The sequence below is a fragment of the Coregonus clupeaformis genome, unplaced genomic scaffold, assembly GCF_020615455.1.
Source record: "Coregonus clupeaformis isolate EN_2021a unplaced genomic scaffold, ASM2061545v1 scaf1221, whole genome shotgun sequence".
NCBI lineage: Eukaryota > Metazoa > Chordata > Actinopteri > Salmoniformes > Salmonidae > Coregonus > Coregonus clupeaformis.
The window spans coordinates 85,605-107,482 of record NW_025534675.1 but is presented as its reverse complement, the minus strand read 5'-3'; the positions used below and the strand labels follow the sequence as shown (position 1 = coordinate 107,482).

General features: G+C 39.8%; 1 pseudogene; it reads right to left on the bottom strand.

The window, feature by feature from the left end:
- Positions 1–322: 322 nt before the first annotated feature.
- On the bottom strand, positions 323–20,251 carry LOC123486457 (annotated as a pseudogene).
- Positions 20,252–21,878: the final 1,627 nt, after the last annotated feature.

Below are 21,878 nucleotides of genomic sequence, written 5' to 3'. Positions count from 1 at the left end.
AGCAGTGGCTTCCGTCTAGCCACTCTACCGTAAAGGCCTGATTTGTAGAGTGCTACAGAGATTGTTGTCCTTCTGGAAGGATCTCCCATCCCAACAGATGAACTATGGAACTCTGTCAGAGTGACCATCAGGTTCTTGGTCACCTCCCTGACCAAGGCCCTTCTCCCCCGATTGCTCAGTTTGGCCGGGCGGCCAGCTCTAGGAAGAGTCTAGGTGGTTCCAAACTTCTTCCATTTAAGAATGATGGAGGCTACTGTGTTCTTGGGAACTGTGGGACCTTATATAGACAGGTATAATCGTAAACAATATGATTTCATGTGCCATGAACAAAAACATTAATTCTCAGTCAAAAACATAAGTCAGAACACAGCCTCACTATTCTCTCATGTGATTTTATTTCTATTCAGATAAAATTACGCTGCATTAATAAAATCCTTTTTACAATCAGCACCAGTTTTATCTGACATGGTGGAATAATACTGATGGGAACAGTCATGAGGTAGTGAATGTTTTTCATGTCAACAACTTATCAATGTTACCAGAACATCACATTTTCATATTTCCTTTAGCTTGATGACTTTACTACACAAATTAACTAAATGAAACAAGTCAATTCAAAAGGTTTCAATGTTAGAATCAAGAAAAGCACATGCTATGAATCTAGTTCATCATTTACATTTTGCAATATCCAAATCATGTAATCAAATTCATTTTGCAATATCCAAATCATATATCCAATCAATTTCAATCAACTTCATTTAGCAAAAGCCTAATCTTATATATAAAATCAAAGTCTATAGGTTTCAAGGTTAGAATCAAGAAATGCAAAGTTCCATTCATCTATATAATAATTTACATTTAGCAATATCCAAATTATATAATGAACAACTGAGGGTTTATACCTGTAACCAATGCATTACAGTTCATAACCAAAACAAAATACACATTTTATAGTTTTTAATCTGATTTTAGATATGATCAGGCCTCGAGGTGAAAAAACTAAAATATGCCTATTTTTGAGTAAAAATTCATATAAACAAAATGATTTCATGTGGCATAAACAAAAACACAAATTGTCAGTTAAAAGCATAAGTCAGAACACAGCCTCTCTATTCTCTCATGTGATTTCAGGTTCTCTGACTGGGAAATTGTCCTTCCACACGGGGAGAGAGCAGTGGTAGGGCTTTTTTCGTGTGTGTTCTCTTATGCTCCTTCAGGCTCCTTAACTTGGTAAAACTCTTTCCACACTGGGAACATTGGAATGGCTTTTCTCTTGTGTGTGTCCTCTCATGAGCTTTTAGGGTAGCTAACACGGTAAAACTCTTTCCACACTGGGAACATTGGAATGGCTTTTCTCTTGTGTGTGTTCTCTCATGCCTTTTCAGGTTAGTTAACTTGGTAAAACTCTTTCCACACTGGGAACATTGGAAAGGCTTTTCTCTTGTGTGTGTCCTCTCATGAGCTTTTCGGGTAGCTAACGCGGTAAAACTCTTTCTACACTGGGAACATTGGTAAGGCTTTTCTCCTGTGTGTATTCTCTCATGCATTTTCAGGGTAGCTAACACGGTAAAACTCTTTCCACACTGGGAACATTGGAAAGGCTTTTCTCCTGTGTGTGTCCTCTCATGAGCTTTTAGGTCCCCTACTCGGGAAAATCTCTTTTTACACTGGGAGCAGTGGTAAGGCTTTTCTCCTGTGTGTTTTCTCTCATGCACTTTTAGATACCCTCTCTGAGTAAAACTCTTTCCACACTGGGAACATTGGAAAGGCTTTTCTCCTGTGTGTGTCCTCTCATGAGCTTTTCGGGTAGCTAACGCGGTAAAACTCTTTCTACACTGGGAACATTGGTAAGGCTTTTCTCCTGTGTGTATTCTCTCATGCATTTTCAGGGTAGCTAACACGGTAAAACTCTTTCCACACTGGGAACATTGGAAAGGCTTTTCTCCTGTGTGTGTCCTCTCATGAGCTTTTAGGTCCCCTACTCGGGAAAATCTCTTTTACACTGGGAGCAGTGGTAAGGCTTTTCTCCTGTGTGTTTTCTCTCATGCACTTTTAGATACCCTCTCTGAGTAAAACTCTTTCCACACTGGGAACATTGGAAAGGCTTTTCTCCTGTGTGTATTCTCTCATGCCTTTTCAGGTTACTTAACTTGGTAAAACTCTTTCTACACTGCGAACATTGGAAAGGCTCTTCTCCTGTGTGTGTCCTCTCATGAGCTTTTAGGTCCCCTACTCGGGAAAATGTATTTTTACACTGGGAGCAGTGGTAAGGCTTTTCTCCTGTGTGTATTCTCTCATGCTTTTTTAGGTGCCCTATCTGAGTAAAACTCTTTCCACATTGGGAACATTGGAATGGCTTTTCTCCTGTGTGTATTCTCTCATGCCTTTTCAGGTTATTTAACATGGTAAAACTCTTTCCACACTGGGAACATTGGAAAGGCTTTTCTCCTGTGTGTGTCCTCTCATGAGCTTTGAGGTCCCCTGATCGGGAAAATCTCTTTTCACATTGGAAGCAGTGGTGTTGTCTCGCTGGTTTGGGCGTCTCTGGGTCTGGTTCCGCTGTAGGACTCTTCCCGCTGTCAGAGTGAGAGTCTGGTCTCTCTCCTGCCAAAGACAAACAGAGTATTTAGTTAAACAGAGACTTGAATGAAACCTCCACATGATAAAACTGTCTTCCTATGAGGTTTAATCCAGACTAGATCCCTAAATAAAAGAGCAGAGCTTGTCATCACAGAGTGGCTGTAGTGCTTTGTACACTGGGTAAATCCATTTGAATTCAATACATTTTTGACAGCATCCCTTTTGATTTAAAAAAAGCTTTCCTTACATGTTTGCCTTTGGAAGAAGTGGTAAGAAAGTGACTTTTTGTAACTGAAAGCCAAAACATTCATGAGATAAAGGTGCTCGAAGTTGACTCTTTTTGCAAACCCCACCATGCAATGAATCATCCATCGTCTTCATCACTGGAAAATATTAACGGTTGAGTTTGAGATCATTTAAAAGCTTCCAAACAGGGTGGTCAAACTATTTGATTATTTCTTGAAAAAAAAGTGTTTTAATAAAGGCCTGATTGATGTCACTTTTGCCCCAATCCCAGCTAATAAACCTGACCCCAATAATCAACTAATCGTGATGTTCAGTTTAGAATGCATTTAGTTTAATCAGCTGTGTTTGCTAGGGATGGGGGAAAAGTGTGACACCACTCCGTCCCCGAGGACTGGAGCTGCCCGTCCCGGATTTAAAAACAACACATATTTTCAAGTCAACATTCTCTGTGGACCTCCAACGATCTTTGTGGTTCATTTGAAAGGTGAATAACATTTACATTTCAACTTTTAGTAAATGTTTCAGCCACGACACCACCCTGTAAAATAGGATCTAAGCCTTAACTTACTGTATGGGTCTAAGATACAACATACTGTATGGGTCTAACAACATACTGTATGGGTCTAAGATACAACATACTGTATGGGTCTAAGATACGACATACTGTAAGGGTCTAAGATACAACATACTGTATGGATCTAAGATACAACATACTGTATGGGTCTAAGATACAACATACTGTATGGGTCTAACATACAACATACTGTATGGGTCTAACAACATACTGTATGGGTCTAACAACATACTGTATGGGTCTAAGATACAACATACTGTATGGGTCTAAGATACAACGTACTGTATGGGTCTAAGATACAACATACTGTATGGGTCTATGATACAACATACTGTATGGGTCTAAGATACAACATACTGTATGGGTCTAAGATACAACATACTGTATGGGTCTAACAACTTACTGTATGGGTCTAAGCTACAACATACTGTATGGGTCTAAGATACAACATACTGTATGGGTCTAACAACATACTGTTAGGGTCTAAGATACAACATACTGTATGGGTCTATGATACAACATACTGTATGGGTCTAAGATACAACATACTGTATGGGTCTAAGATACAACATACTGTATGGGTCTAACAACTTACTGTATGGGTCTAAGATACAACGTACTGTATGGGTCTAAGATACAACGTACTGTATGGGTCTAACAAAATACTGTATGGGTCTAAGCTACAACATACTGTATGGGTCTAACAACATACTGTATGGGTCTAAGATACAACAAACTGTATGGGTCTAACAACATACTGTATAGGTCTAAGATACAACATACTGTATGGGTCTAAGATACAACATACTGTATGGGTCTAAGATACAACATACTGTATGGGTCTAAGATACAACATACTGTATGGGTCTAACAACATACTGTATGGGTCTAACAACATACTGTATGGGTCTAACAACATACTGTATGGGTCTAAGATACAACATACTGTATGGGTCTAAGATACAACATACTGTATGGGTCTAAGATACAACATACTGTATGGGTCTAAGATACAACATACTGTATGGGTCTAAGATACAACATACTGTATGGGTCTAAGATACAACATACTGTATGGGTCTAACAACATACTGTATGGGTCTAACAACATACTGTATGGGTCTAAGATACAACATACTGTATGGGTCTAAGATACAACATACTGTATGGGTCTAACAACATACTGTATGGGTCTAAGATACAACATACGGTATGGGTCTAAGATACAACATACTGTATGGGTCTAAGATACAACATACTGTATCGGTCTAACAACATACTGTATGGGTCTAACAACATACTGTATGGGTCTAAGATACAACATACTGTATGGGTCTAAGATACAACATACTGTATTGGTCTAACAACATACTGTATGGGTCTAAGATACAACATACTGTATGGGTCTAAGATACAACATACTGTATGGGTCTAACAACATACTGTATGGGTCTAACAACATACTGTATGGGTCTAAGATACAACATACTGTAGTGGTTCTAAGATACAACATACTGTATGGGTCTAAGATACAACATACTGTATGGGTCTATGATACAACATACTGTATGGGTCTAAGATACAACATACTGTATGGGTCTAAGATACAACATACTGTATGGGTCTAAGATACAACATACTGTATGGATCTAAGATACAACGTACTGTATGGGTCTAAGATACAACATACTGTATGGATCTAAGATACAAAATACTGTATGGGTCTAAGATACAACATACTGTATGGGTCTAACGACATACTGTATGGGTCTAAAATACAACATACTGTATGGGTCTAAGATACAACATACTGTATGGGTCTAAGATACAACATACTGTATGGGTCTAAGATACAACATACTGTATGGGTCTAAGATACAACATACTGTATGGGTCTAACAACATACTGTATGGGTCTAAGATACAACATACTGTATGGGTCTAAGATACAACATACTGTATGGGTCTAAGATACAACGTACTGTATGGGTCTAAGATACAACATACTGTATGGGTCTAAGATACAACATACTGTATGGGTCTAACAACATACTGTATGGGTCTAAGATACAACATACTGTATGGGTCTAAGATACAACATACTGTATGGGTCTAAGATACAACATACTGTATGGGTCTAAGATACAACATACTGTATGGGTCTAAGATACAACATACTGTATGGGTCTAACAACATACTGTATGGGTCTAAGATACAACATACTGTATGGGTCTAAGATACAACATACTGTATGGGTCTAAGATACAACATACTGTATGGGTCTAAGATACAACATACTGTATGGGTCTAAGATACAACATACTGTATGGGTCTAACAACATACTGTATGGGTCTAAAAATACAACATACTGTATGGGTCTAACAACATACTGTATGGGTCTAAATACAACATACTGTATGGGTCTAAGATACAACATACTGTATGGGTCTAAGATACAACGTACTGTATGGGTCTAACAACATACTGTATGGGTCTAAGATACAACATACTGTATGGGTCTAACAACATACTGTATGGGTCTAAGATACAACATACTGTATGGGTCTAAGATACAACATACTGTATGGGTCTAAGATACAACATACTGTATGTGTCTAACAACATACTGTATGGGTCTAAGATACAACATACTGTATGGGTCTAAGATACAACATACTGAATGGGTCTAAAAATCATACTGTATGGGTCTAAGATACAACATACTGTATGGGTCTAAGATACAACATACTGTATGGGTCTAAGATACAACATACTGTATGGTTCTAAGATACAACATACTGTATGGGTATAAGATACAACATACTGTATGGGTCTATGATACAACATACTGTATGGGTCTAAGATACAACATACTGTATGGGTCTAAGATACAACATACTGTATGGGTCTAAGATACAACATACTGTATGGGTCTAAGATACAACATACTGTATGGGTCTAAGATACAACATACTGTATGGGTCTAAGATACAACATACTGTATGGGTCTAACAACATACTGTATGGGTCTAAGATACAACATACTGTATGGGTATAAGATACAACATACTGTATGGGTCTAAGATACAACATACTGTATGGGTCTAACAACATACTGTATGGGTCTAAGATACAACATACTGTATGGGTATAAGATACAACATACTGTATGGGTCTAAGATACAACATACTGTATGGGTCTAAGATACAACATACTGTATGGGTCTAAGATACAACATACTGTATGGGTCTAAGATACAACATACTGTATGGGTATAAGATACAACATACTGTATGGGTCTAAGATACAACATACTGTATGGGTCTAACAACATACTGTATGGGTCTAAGATACAACATACTGTATGGGTCTAAGATACAACATACTGTATGGGTCTAAGATACAACATACTGTATGGGTCTAAGATACAACATACTGTATGGGTCTAAGCTACAACATACTGTATGGGTCTAAGATACAACATACTGTATGGGTCTAACAACATACTGTATGGGTCTAAGATACAACGTACTGTATGGGTCTAAGATACAACATACTGTATGGGTCTATGATACAACATACTGTATGGGTCTAAGATACAACATACTGTATGGGTCTAAGATACAACATACTGTATGGGTCTAACGACATACTGTATGGGTCTAAAATACAACATACTGTATGGGTCTAAGATACAACATACTGTATGGGTCTAAGATACAACATACTGTATGGGTCTAACAACATACTGTATGGGTCTAACAACATACTGTATGGGTCTAAGATACAACATACTGTATGGGTCTAAGATACAACGTACTGTATGGGTCTAAGATACAACATACTGTATGGGTCTAAGATACAACATACTGTATGGGTCTAAGATACAACATACTGTATGGGTCTAAGATACAACATACTGTATGGGTCTAAGATACAACATACTGTATGGGTCTAAGATACAACATACTGTATGGGTCTAAGATACAACATACTGTATGGGTCTAAGATACAACATACTGTATGGGTCTAAGATACAACATACTGTATGGGTTTAAGATACAACATACTGTATGGGTCTGAGATACAACATACTGTATGGGTCTAAGATACAACATACTGTATGGGTCTAAGATACAACATACTGTATGGGTCTAACGACACATACTGTATGGGTCTAAAATACAACATACTGTATGGGTCTAAGATACAACATACTGTATGGGTCTAAGATACAACATACTGTATGGGTCTAAGATACAACATACTGTATGGGTCTAAGATACAACATACTGTATGGGTCTATGATACAACATACTGTATGGGTCTAAGATACAACATACTGTATGGGTCTAAGATACAACATACTGTATGGGTCTAACAACATACTGTATGGGTCTAACAACATACTGTATGGGTCTAAGATACAACATACTGTATGGGTCTAAGATACAACATACTGTATTGGTCTAAGATACAACATACTGTATGGGTCTAACAACATACTGTATGGGTCTAAGATACAACATACTGTATGGGTCTAAGATACAACATACTGTATGGATCTAACAACATACTGTATGGGTCTAACAACATACTGTATGGGTCTAAGATACAACATACTGTATGGGTCTAAGATACAACATACTGTATGGGTCTAACAACATACTGTATGGGTCTAAGATACAACATACTGTATGGGTCTAAGATACAACATACTGTATGGATCTAACAACATACTGTATGGGTCTAACAACATACTGTATGGGTCTAAGATACAACATACTGTATGGGTCTAAGATACAACATACTGTATGGGTCTAACAACATACTGTATGGGTCTAAGATACAACATACTGTATGGGTCTAAGATACAACATACTGTATGGGTCTAACAACATACTGTATGGGTCTAAGATACAACATACTGTATGGGTCTAACAACATACTGTATGGGTCTAAGATACAACATACTGTATGGGTCTAAAATACAACATACTGTATGGGTCTAAGACACAACATACTGTATGGGTCTAAGATACAACATACTGTATGGGTCTAACAACATACTGTATGGGTCTAAAATACAACATACTGTATGGGTCTAAGATACAACATACTGTATGGATCTAAGATACAAAATACTGTATGGGTCTAAGATACAACATACTGTATGGGTCTAACGACATACTGTATGGGTCTAAAATACAACATACTGTATGTGTCTAAGATACAACATACTGTATGGGTCTAAGATACAACATACTGTATGGGTCTAAGATACAACATACTGTATGGGTCTAACAACATACTGTATGGGTCTAAGATACAACATACTGTATGGGTCTAAGATACAACATACTGTATGGGTCTAAGATACAATGTACTGTATGGGTCTAAGATACAACATACTGTATGGGTCTAAGATACAACATACTGTATGGGTCTAAGATACAACATACTGTATGGGTCTAAGATACAACATACTGTATGGGTCTAAGATACAACATACTGTATGGGTCTAAGATACAACATACTGTATGGGTCTAACAACATACTGTATGGGTCTAAGATACAACATACTGTATGGGTCTAAGATACAACATACTGTATGGGTCTAAGATACAACATACTGTATGGGTCTAAGATACAACATACTGTATGGGTCTAAGATACAACATACTGTATGGGTCTAACAACATACTGTATGGGTCTAAGATACAACATACTGTATGGGTCTAAGATACAACATACTGTATGGGTCTAACAACATACTGTATGGGTCTAAGATACAACATACTGTATGGGTCTAACAACATACTGTATGGGTCTAAGATACAACATACTGTATGGGTCTAAGATACAACATACTGTATGGGTCTAAGATACAACGTACTGTATGGGTCTAACAACATACTGTATGGGTCTAAGATACAACATACTGTATGGGTCTAACAACATACTGTATGGGTCTAAGATACAACATACTGTATGGGTCTAAGATACAACATACTGAATGGGTCTAAGATACAACATACTGTATGGGTCTAAGATACAACATACTGTATGGGTCTAAGATACAACATACTGTATGTGTCTAACAACATACTGTATGGGTCTAAGATACAACATACTGTATAGGTCTAAGATACAACATACTGAATGGGTCTAAAAATCATACTGTATGGGTCTAAGATACAACATACTGTATGGGTCTAAGATACAACATACTGTATGGGTCTAAGATACAACATACTGTATGGTTCTAAGATACAACATACTGTATGGGTATAAGATACAACATACTGTATGGGTCTATGATACAACATACTGTATGGGTCTAAGATACAACATACTGTATGGGTCTAAGATACAACATACTGTATGGGTCTAAGATACAACATACTGTATGGGTCTAAGATACAACATACTGTATGGGTCTAAGATACAACATACTGTATGGGTCTAAGATACAACATACTGTATGGGTCTAACAACATACTGTATGGGTCTAAGATACAACATACTGTATGGGTATAAGATACAACATACTGTATGGGTCTAAGATACAACATACTGTATGGGTCTAACAACATACTGTATGGGTCTAAGATACAACATACTGTATGGGTATAAGATACAACATACTGTATGGGTCTAAGATACAACATACTGTATGGGTCTAAGATACAACATACTGTATGGGTCTAAGATACAACATACTGTATGGGTCTAAGATACAACATACTGTATGGGTATAAGATACAACATACTGTATGGGTCTAAGATACAACATACTGTATGGGTCTAACAACATACTGTATGGGTCTAAGATACAACATACTGTATGGGTCTAAGATACAACATACTGTATGGGTCTAAGATACAACATACTGTATGGGTCTAACAACATACTGTATGGGTCTAAGATACAACGTACTGTATGGGTCTAAGATACAACATACTGTATGGGTCTAACAACATACTGTATGGGTCTAACAACGTACTGTATGGGTCTAAGATACAACATACTGTATGGGTCTAAGATACAACATACTGTATGGGTCTAAGATACAACATACTGTATGGGTCTAAGCTACAACATACTGTATGGGTCTAAGATACAACATACTGTATGGGTCTAAGATACAACATACTGTATGGGTCTAACAACATACTGTATGGGTCTAAGATACAACGTACTGTATGGGTCTAAGATACAACATACTGTATGGGTCTATGATACAACATACTGTATGGGTCTAACAACATACTGTATGGGTCTATGATACAACGTACTGTATGGGTCTAAGATACAACATACTGTATGGATCTAAGATACAACATACTGTATGGGTCTAAGATACAACATACTGTATGGATCTAAGATACAACATACTGTATGGGTCTAAGATACAACATACTGTATGGGTCTAAGATACAACATACTGTATGGGTCTAAGATACAACATACTGTATGGGTTTAAGATACAACATACTGTATGGGTCTGAGATACAACATACTGTATGGGTCTAAGATACAACATACTGTATGGGTCTAAGATACAACATACTGTATGGGTCTAACGACATACTGTATGGGTCTAAAATACAACATACTGTATGGGTCTAAGATACAACATACTGTATGGGTCTATGATACAACATACTGTATGGGTCTAAGATACAACATACTGTATGGGTCTAAGATACAACATACTGTATGGGTCTAAGATACAACATACTGTATGGGTCTAAGATACAACGTACTGTATGGGTCTAACAACATACTGTATGGGTCTAAGATACAACATACTGTATGGGTCAAACAACATACTGTATGGGTCTAAGATACAACATACTGTATGGGTCTAAGATACAACATACTGTATGGGTCTAAGATACAACATACTGTATGGGTCTAAGATACAACATACTGTATGGGTCTAAGATACAACATACTGTATGGGTCTAAGATATAACATACTGTATGGGTCTAAGATACAACATACTGTATGGGTCTAAGATACAACATACTGTATGGGTCTAAGATACAACATACTGTATGGGTCTAAGATACAACATACTGTATGGGTTTAAGATACAACATACTGTATGGGTCTGAGATACAACATACTGTATGGGTCTAAGATACAACATACTGTATGGGTCTAAGATACAACATACTGTATGGGTCTAAGATACAACATACTGTATGGGTCTATGATACAACATACTGTATGGGTCTAAGATACAACATACTGTATGGGTCTAACAACATACTGTATGGGTCTAAGATACAACATACTGTATGGGTCTAAGATACAACATACTGTATGGGTCTAAGATACAACATACTGTATGGGTCTAACAACATACTGTATGGGTCTAACAACATACTGTATGGGTCTAAGATACAACATACTGTATGGGTCTAAGATACAACATACTGTATGGGTCTAAGATACAACATACTGTATGGGTCTAACAACATACTGTATGGGTCTAACAACATACTGTATGGGTCTAAGATACAACATACTGTATGGGTCTAAGCTACAACATACTGTATGGGTCTAAGATACAACATACTGTATGGGTCTAAGATACAACATACTGTATGGGTCTAAGATACAACATACTGTATGGGTTTAAGATACAACATACTGTATGGGTCTAAGATACAACATACTGTATGGGTCTAAGATACAACATACTGTATGGGTCTAAGATACAACATACTGTATGGGTCTAAGATATAACATACTGTATGGGTCTAACAACATACTGTATGGGTCTAACAACATACTGTATGGGTCTAAGATACAACATACTGTATGGGTCTAACAACATACTGTATGGGTCTAACAACATACTGTATGGGTCTAAGATACAACATACTGTATGGGTCTAAGATACAACATACTGTATGGGTCTAAGATACAACATACTGTATGGGTCTAACAACATACTGTATGGGTCTAACAACATACTGTATGGGTCTAAGATACAACATACTGTATGGGTCTAAGCTACAACATACTGTATGGGTCTAAGATACAACATACTGTATGGGTCTAAGATACAACATACTGTATGGGTCTAAGATACAACATACTGTATGGGTTTAAGATACAACATACTGTATGGGTCTAAGATACAACATACTGTATGGGTCTAAGATACAACATACTGTATGGGTCTAAGATACAACATACTGTATGGGTCTAAGATATAACATACTGTATGGGTCTAACAACATACTGTATGGGTCTAACAACATACTGTATGGGTCTAAGATACAACATACTGTATGGGTCTAAGATAGGAGGAAACTGGGAGGGTTTTATCAGGAGGCTCATTTCAGACAACCATCTTGCTTCCCAACATCCCGTGACTCAAGAGTTGTGTTTATTTTGATGGTCGAGCGAGAGTTGGTCACCATCTGGATGTCACAGTGCCTTACCAATTAGTTCCTTCCGCTTTCAAGACAACTGAGGAATCGGTCATTCTGACATTTCCGACTTGAACACTCATAGAAACATTTCCTTGGTTTCCCCACTTGGAAAATATCGGAATCGACCAACAGGAAGCTCTACACAACAAACTTCCATACACTTTAACTATGAGGTTCCGAGTTCTCTTGAAAGCACGTTACTGATATCAGGAGCAGGAAGACGAGCAGTGCGAACGACCATTACACCTAATAAAATACCAAATCACCGGTGTTCGAGGTGCATGCCGGCCTCAGGTGCTTCCCACTGGGCAGCTGTATCACGGTGTCGCCGGCGGTAGTTAACGTGGCCAAATGTTTTCCTCCAAGTTGTAAGCAGCACAACAGCCTGCACGGCAAGTCTGTGTTTCACAACATCGGTACACTGTCAGGGACGGCTTGTTCAATAGGGCGATATGGGCGACGCACTGCCAAACGGGAAAAGGAAGGGATTTTTTTTCTAATCAATTATATCACGGCAACAGCAGTTATCAGTGTTCACGTCTGATCTGCCAGCCACTAAATGTCAAATCAGGCTAAAGTCGTGCTTCAAATGGCCCCGCCCGTTTTTTGGGCGATTTCAGTCAGGTTGAAAATCGCCCAGAAGTCTCTCATAGCCTGTCATGTAAAATCTATTTTTTTCACATTTCAAAGCTTTCAATACATTCTCTATGGGTTAGGGGTGTAACGATTCATCTACTACATCGATGTATCGATTTATATTCATATGATCCAACTACATCGATCTGTGCGCGGCGAGTTGGCCTTTTAGACAACATATATCGATCTAATATCGTTTTAAAATGTAATAAATCGATTGTATCGATACTAGGAAATAACCCATTGGATTTAAGCACGTCAGACTTTATATGCAGGGGTGCACATAACTGGTACGCAGATACGCAAGCGCGACAAATTACTACGGCGCCTCTGCGTACTTGACCGATCTTCTCATCTAACCTTACACATGACATGTTGCTTGTCAACTACTGTCAGGGATGTCCAAAAAGCAACAGACATTAAGCAGCCTTTTTGGCGTTTCGCCACCTACAAAGAAACGCCAACTGGAGCCAGAGCCGAAGAAAATACTTTTTTCGGAAAAGTGGCTCCAAGATGTGCAGTGGCTTGAAGCTAACGATGAGCGCACTGAAATGTGGTGCAAGATTTGCCGCTCAAATCCACATCTAGCAGACAAAACAGGTGCATTTTATAAAGGCTCAAAGAATTTCAACCATCCTTTATTTGACCAACATGAAAAGAGCAAGGAGCACACGAATGTGGCGCAAGCCATTGCTAAAAAGCTAGCCGAGAATAAATGCATAAAGCTAAACACGCACGTCCCATGTCTTCCTATTCTGAGGATGTTCCTTTACTGAATGCTTTTGATGGATCTGAGGACATCACAAAAACTGAGCAGGAAATAGTTTACATTGTGTCTGTGTCCAGCAACGGAGAGTTTACTTCGGACTTTATTGGACTGATTGAATTGGGTGCTGACCGAACCGCACAGGCCATAACAGACGGACTTGTGAGACTTTTCCAGGACACAGGCTTGGATGACACAGACGGGGCTGCTGTCAACGTAGGTATGGGTAAGTTTCATAATACCAGATGGTCTGCATGGAGGCATGAAACACTGTTAAAAATATCAAGACTATTGCCAGCCATTAAAATGCAACTGGTTACCAGGTATTTATTTCAGTCACACTGGTTGAATTTTGGCTAAAAGGTTACTGAATCGATTTCAAGTCACTGAATCGTTTCGGATCGTATCGTTCTAAATGAACCAATATCGTCCTTGAATCGTATCGACAACCACGAATCGTGATACAAATCGAATCGTTGTTAAAACGAATCGTTACACCCCTACTATGGGTGTCTGTGTGCATGCACTTACGCGCTTTCGTCATACGTGACGTAACGTTGAACGTAACTAAGACAATGGCGGCTAGCAGCGTCTATGTTGCGACCTGCAGTGTGGCGTTATTTTATGTTTTTAATTTGTAGACTTAGTTTACAAACATTCTGCAAACATTCTGCTTTGGACTGATCTTCGGTTTTGGACTGATCTTGTTGATCGTGTACATACCCGCTACTGAACGGACTAAATAATGAAAAACGCTGCTGGCAGCGGAATCCCAACTACAGCTGGGAGACTTGGCTGGATGACAGAGTCCCGGACAGAGAGGTGGAGCCGGCCACCTTCACCCTGGTCAGAGCGGACCGCGATCCTGGTAAGAGAGCGACTCTGTACCCCGACATTGAACTGCTTTCTGTGTCATTGAACCTTACTATTGTTGATAAAAACAAGTTTACTGGAGAACGGAGACCAAGTAGAGACTTTTGGACAAGGTGGATAATTGTATAATATAAGGCAGTTTATTCAGAGGTAAAGATATCTGGAATCGCGTGCACGGACCCGTTCGTCAAACTCGTAGGGAGTTTATCAGAAGAGCCCCTAAACATTGTGTGCTGACATTTTATACAATAAAATGAAGTAGGTTGAATCTAGTAGTTCTGATCTTCTGATTGGTCCTGATGAGTTGGGCGAGGTCCCCCTCCAGGCTAGTGTCACTGTTGCATTGGCTCTGAGTCGGGTTCTCTGTCTTCAGATGTTCAGCCTAAGAGAAGAGGATTTGTGTGTGTGTGTGTGTGTTTGTTATCAGTGTGTGTGTGTGTGTGTGTGTGTGTGTGTGTGTTTTGTTATCAGTGATGATGTGTGTGTGTGTGTGTGTGTGTTTATCAGTGATGATGTGTGTGTGTGTGTGTGTGTGTGTGTGTGTGTGTGTGTGTGTGTGTGTGTGTGTGTGTGTCCTCAGGGCAAGAACTCGTGAGTTGGAAGAACTGAGAGACCTATGGCGTGGGTGTTATCCTTAGCCACCTGCTGACAAGGCTGACAAGATAGGACTCTTGTTCATTGTATTGAATACAAAGGCCCAACACAAAATGGGTCATGCACAAGATTTTAGTCAGACCAAGCTATAACATTATATATTTACTACGACAGTACATTCAACCAAAAGCTAATATAACAAAGGCATCAGAGATTATTTATAATCTGTCACAGAAACTGGAATCCATCTCCCCAGATCAGTCAATAAATGCTTCTGGTATTGACTTATATGCTGCCCCTGTCTTCATGTTGTTGCTGGACATATCTTTTTTAAAATGTGTGTAGGTCACCTAAATCATCAGAAAAATTGCCCCTCCTGAGAATTTTTTCAGGAGCCGCCACTGTACACTGTGTCCTTAGCCCCGGCCTGCGGAGCACTGCTTTACGCCGAGGGAAGTAGTTAGCTGGCTAACCTCGTCCCCACACTACGTGGAAGTGTCTGGGAAGGAGATTACTAGCTAGCTAGCACAAGCTAGTGTAGCCCTAGAGGAAGAGAGAGAACCAACTCACGGGAATATCTCTCCTTCCAGCAGGTGGAGTTTTTGTATGGAGGTCAATGAGCTGGTCCAAGTTGGTCAACAAAATGAATGGCTTACGTGCTACGTGATGTTTACTTGATCGAATAAAAGTTTCGTGATGCTTAAGTTGTTCTGAGTGTACTGATAAGTAGGACACGTGACATACCGACAACTTAGAGAAAAAACACTATAGGAGATGGCTTTGGAAATTCATAACATGATGCTAGTAGCATAGCATCTCTCTCCATTGAATTGACGAGCGAACTCCAAATATCCAAAGTGAAAAACAAATTTAAGGCGGTACTTACTGGTGTTAATCAGATCTCCTATCTCCGCCTCTTCATCTTTCAACGTGACAGTAATCTCTCCCTCCTTCTTCACTACAAAACCTGCATCCTCCTCTATCTCTTCTTCCTCTTCTTTCACTGTAACATCCTCCTCCTCTTTCACTCTGAACGCGTCTTCCTCTTCTTTCACTGTAACATCCTCCTCCTCTTTCACTCTGAACGCGTCTTCCTCTTCTTTCACTGTAACATCCTCCTCCTCTTTCACTCTGAACGCGTCTTCCTCTTCTTTCACTGTAACATCCTCCTCCTCTTTCACTCTGAACGCGTCTTCCTCTTCTTTCACTGTAACATCCTCCTCCTCTTTCACGGTAACAGCTTCACCCTCTACTTGTTTTTGTATTGTAACATCCTCCTCTTCCTCCTCCTCTTTCACTAGAGCTTCTTTCTCCGTCCAGCAGACCTCCTCTTCTTTAGCAGGAGGAGAGTAGCTTAGTGAGCTCATGGTCGGGGATGTTAGCTAGCTAGGCTAGTGCTAACTTAACCAGCCAGCTAGCTGACCAATAACAACAACACCGTAAATATGAAATTAAATGGGATAACTAACTAGACGACAGAAGTGGGTTTAAAACACAGTGGCTAATATACACGAAAGCGTCTAAAGAGCTTTATTGGTTGGGCTATTTTGTCTAGCAAGCTACCGAGGTGTCTGACTAGCTGTTGTTGAATAAGCTTCTTCTTCGATGAGGTTTAACGACGGTTGGCATCCAATATGTTGCATTACCGCCACCTACTAGACTGGAGTATAACTCCCTTATATTTTGCTTGAAAAATAAATAAATAAAATACCCTACCTTCTAACGCTACACTCACAAAAAAAAACGTATAAAATAAAATTAACACCACCCTACTCCACTATTTAAATATATTCATTCCTACCTCATGCCCTCAACCTGAGATCATGGGACATCACCACTTAACACTCCCTGTAACTCTTCTGCTGTTAAGTCTCGCACACCTAAATACCTCTCTGCAGCTGCCACCACAACCTCAATTTTCTTCGACTTACGTTCCATCCCTGCAGTACAGTTGATAACCATTGCTATAAATGCTAAAAATCCAATCTTACTGAAACATACACTACCGTTCAAAAGTTTGGGGTCACTTAGAAATGTCCTGTTTTCCGAAAGAAAAGCAATTTTTTTGTCCATTAAAATAACATCAAATTGGTCAGAAATACAGTGTAGATATTGTTAATGTTGTAAAGGGCTATTGTAACTGGAAATGGCTGATTTTTTATGGAATATCTACATAGGCGTACAGAGGCCCATTATCAGCAACCATCAGTCCTGTGTTCCAATGGCAAGTTGTGTTTGCTAATCCAAGTTTATCATTTTAAAAGGCTAATTGATCATTAGAAAACCCTTTTGCAATTATGTTAGCACAGCTGAAAACTGTGCTGATTAAAGAAGCAATAAAACAGGCCTTCTTGAGACAAGTTGAGTATCTGGAGCATCAGCAATTGTGGGTTCGATTACAGGCTCAAAACGGCCAGAAACAAAGAACTTTCTTCTGAAACTCGTCAGTCTATTCTTGTTCTGAGAAATGAAGGCTATTCCATGCAAGAAATTGCCAAGAAACTGAAGATCTCGTACAACGCTGTGTACTACTGCCTTCACAGAACAGTGTAAACTGGCTCTAACCAGAATATAAAGAGGAGTGGGAGGCCCCGGTGCACAACTGAGCAAGAGGACAAATACATTAGAGTGTCTAGTTTGAGAAACAGATGCCTCACAGGTCGTCAACTGGCAGCTTCATTAAATAGTACCCGCAAAACACCAGTCTCAACGTCAACAGTGAAGACGCGACTCCGGGATGCTGACCTTCTAGGCAGAGTTGCAAAGAAAAAGCCATATCTCAGACTGGCCAATAAAAAGAAAAGATTAAGATGGGCAAAATAACACAGACACTGGACAGAGGAAGATTGGAAAAAAAAGTGTTATGGACAGACAAATCAAAGTTTGAGGTGTTCGGATCACAAAGAAGAACATTTGTGAGACGCAGACCAAATGAAAAGATGCTGGAGGAGTGCTTGATGCCATCTGTCAAGCATGGTGGAGGCAATGTGATGGTCTGGGGGTGCTTTGGTGGTGGTAAAGTGGGAGATGTGTACAGGGTAAAAGGGATCTTGAAGAAGGAAGGCTATCACTCCATTTTGCAACGCCATGCCAAACCCTGTGGACGGCGCTTGATTGGAGCCAATTTCCTCCTACAACAGGACAATGACCCAAAGCACAGCTCCAAACTATGCAATAACTATTTAGGGAAGAAGCAGTCAGCTAGTATTCTGTCTATAATGGAGTGGCCAGCACAGTCACCGGATCTCAACCCTATTGAGCTGTTGTGGGAGCAGCTTGACCGTATGGTACGTAACAAGTGCCCATCAAGCCAATCCAACTTGTGGGAGGTGCTTCAGGAAGCATAGGTGAAATCTCTTCAGATTACCTCAACAAATTGACAACTAGAATGCCAAAGGTCTGCAAGGCTGTAATTGCTGCAAATGGAGGATTCTTTGACGAAAGCAAAGTTTGAAGGACACAATTATTATTTATATTAAAAATCATTATTTCTAACCTTGTCAATGACTACATTTCCTATTTATTTTGCTATATTTCCTATTCAAACTCATTTCATGTATGTTTTCATGGAAAACAAGGACATTTCTAAGTGACCCCAAACTTTTGAACGGTAGTGTATGTATGTATATATATTTGCGAGAGAAAAAAAACATATGGGGGATTGGAAGTGATGCAGACAATTACATTGATGGAAGTTACAATCTATCTGCAATATTAAAGCTGATCTACCCCCAATTTTATTAAAAACTAAATTAAAAAAACGTTTTTAAAAAAACTCAATGTTTAATCTCCCAGGACAAACTAGCTAGTAACAGCTATCTAGCTAAATGTCTATGAATGTTTCATGTGTGTTTCGAACCTGCCCCGAAATGAACATAACTGATTCACAGTTGATTTTGGTATTTTAAGCTGCTGGTCATAATCGCATCTGGTGGAGATAGACTAAATCATTATGGCCTTGTGGTTTGAGATTGGAAGGTTGGGAGTTCGATCCCCGGCTGAATCATTCCAGACTAAATCATCATGCCCATCATGGCCTTGTGGTTTGAGTGTCCACCTTGAGATTGGAAGGTTGGGAGTTCGATCCCCGGCTGAATCATTCCAGACTAAATCATTATGGCCTTGTGGTTTGAGTGTCCACCTTGAGATTGGAAGGTTGGGAGTTCGAGTCCCGGCTGAATCATTCCAGACTAAATCATCATGCCCATCATGGCCTTGTGGTTTGAGTGTCCACCTTGAGATTGGAAGGTTGGGAGTTCGAGTCCCGGCTGAATCATTCCAGACTCTAAAAATGGAACCCGGTGTGTCTCTGCCTGGCACTCAGCATTAAGGAGATAGAATGGGGTTAAAGCCCTGCGATAGACTAGCGTCCTGTCCAGGGGGAAGTACTTGTACATCAAGCTGCCTCACGCTACAGAAACAGGAGATGGACTCCTGCTCCGATGAGCCGTTCTGGCTCACGCCAGGCAAGGCTCGTGCTAGGCTCCTTACTTATCCAGTCAATGTTCAGAAGAAAACACATTCTGAATGTTAATCTGAATTTAGATGTGATCATGGGGGGTGGGTGCAACTCAATATTAGGAAGGTGTTCCTAATGTTTTGTGCACTCAGTGTAGATTAACAAAAATATAAATGCAACATGCAACATTTTTAAAGATTTTACTGAGTTACAGTTCATATAAGGAAATCAGTCAATTTAAATTAATTCATTAGGCCCTAATCTATGGATTTCACATGACTAGGAATACAGATATGCATCTGTTGGTCACATACAGTGGGGAGAACAAGTATTTGATACACTGCCGATTTTGCAGGTTTTCCTACTTACAAAGCATGTAGAGGTCTGTAATGTTTATCATAGGCACACTTCAACTGTGAGATACGGAAGCAAAAAACAAAAATCCAGAAAATCACATTGTATGATTTTTAAGTAATTAATTTGCATTTTATTGCATGACATAATTATTTGATCACCTACCAACCAGTAAGAATTCCGTCTCACCTGTTAGTTTTTCTTTAAGAAGCCCTCCTGTTCTCCACTCATTACCTGTATTAACTGCACCTGTTTGAACTCGTTACCTGTATAAAAGACACCTGTCCACACACTCAATAAAACAGACTCCAACCTCTCCACAATGGCCAAGATCAGAGAGCTGTGTAAGGACATCAGGGATACAATTGTAGACCTGCACAAGGCTGGGATGGGCTACAGGACAATAGGCAAGCAGCTTGGTGAGAAGGCAACAACTGTTGGCGCAATTATTAGAAAATGGAAGAAGTTCAAGATGACGGTTAATCACCCTCGGTCTGAGGCTCCATGCAAGATCTCACCTCGTGGGGCATCAATGATCATGAGGAAGGAGAGGGATCAGCCCAGAACTACATGGCAGGACCTGGTCAATGACCTGAAGAGAGCTGGGACCACAGTCTCAAAGAAAACCATTAGTAACACACTACGCCGTCATGCATTAAAATCCTGCAGCGCACGCAAGGTACCCCTGCTCAAGCCAGCGCATGTCCAGGCCCGTCTGAAGTTTGCCAATGACCATCTGGATGATCCAGAGGAGGAATGGGAGAAGGTCATGTGGTCTGATGAGACAAAAATAGAGCTTTTTGGTCTAAACTCCACTACGCCGTGTTTGGAGGAAGAAGAAGGATGAGTACAACCCCAAGAACACCATCCCAACCGTGAAGCATGGAGGTGGAAACATCATTCTTTGGGGATGCTTTTCTGCAAAGGGGACAGGATGACTGCACCGTATTGAGGGGAGGATGGATGGGGCCATGTATCACGAGATCTTGGCCAACAACCTCCTTCCCTCAGTAAGACCATTGAAGATGGGTCGTGGCTGGGTCTTCCAGCATGACAACGACCCGAAACACACAGCCAGGGCAACTAAGGAGTGGCTCCGTAAGAAGCATCTCAAGGTCCTGGAGGGGCCTAACCAGTCTCCAGACCTGAACCCAATAGAAAATATTTGGAGGGAGCTGAAAGTCCGTATTGCCCAGCGACAGCCCCGAAACCTGAAGGATCTGGAGAAGGTCTGTATGGAGGAGTGGGCCAAAATCCCTGCTGCAGTGTGTGCAAACCTGGTCAAGACCTACAGGAATATGGAGGACTAAAAGTGCCACAATTAAATAAATAAATA